Consider the following 827-nt stretch of genomic DNA (forward strand, 5'->3'; position numbering starts at 1 on the left):
GGCGAATCCTAGTAATCCAGATTCGCAAGTTTTTCCTTTCCTGAAATAGAACTCTACGTCAGATTTCTTCCACATCGAAAAGAGCGAAAATCCAAGACCAGCATCAGCCTACCGACCTACGTACAACTTTCTCGTTTATTTCAGGTTCATAAACGCTTCATCATTTGCTGAAGCTTGGAAGTACTATACAAGACCTATATTACACACAATAATATATAACTTGTTTTGAATAAGCAATGAAGTATGAGGGATATTACTTTAAATGGTGGTAATAACGGTGTAATACTAATGAAAGGAATAACAATATCATTCTTAAGGATAGCAATGATATACATTAAACACAGGATATGCTACTACTGCCATGTAACACGAACTATAAGCAGACGATAAATCATTGGTGAAAAAGATATAAAGCTAATATAAAGTTAGTAGAAATGGACAACGCTTAGCAAAATGCTACAAATTCCTGAAATTTTCTAAGCCAATTGGTATTGATGCACCAGAGACTGCTCATGACCTTTCAGATTCATTTGTTGTTTCCTCCAAGAGACACTTTAAAATGGAGTTACACAAATATTCCAGACGCGAAACTGCAGTGATTTCCAAAAGACACCTATGTTCATATTCATGAGCAGAGTCTGGACGGGGAAGAGGAAGAGGGCACCTTCTGAGTTGGTCTGTAGTCCACAGTTTAGCCTCCCACAGGGGTGTACGCTCCCTCGGTATTTACTGTGATAATCAGAGATGTAAGCAGAGGAGGAAAAGGGAATGTGCAAGTCCACTTTCTCCAATTTTCCTTGATGTTATATGGTCATCCTGCATTTGTC

Source organism: Penaeus monodon, chromosome 31, assembly GCF_015228065.2.
Source record: "Penaeus monodon isolate SGIC_2016 chromosome 31, NSTDA_Pmon_1, whole genome shotgun sequence".
Classification (NCBI taxonomy): Eukaryota; Metazoa; Arthropoda; class Malacostraca; order Decapoda; family Penaeidae; genus Penaeus; species Penaeus monodon.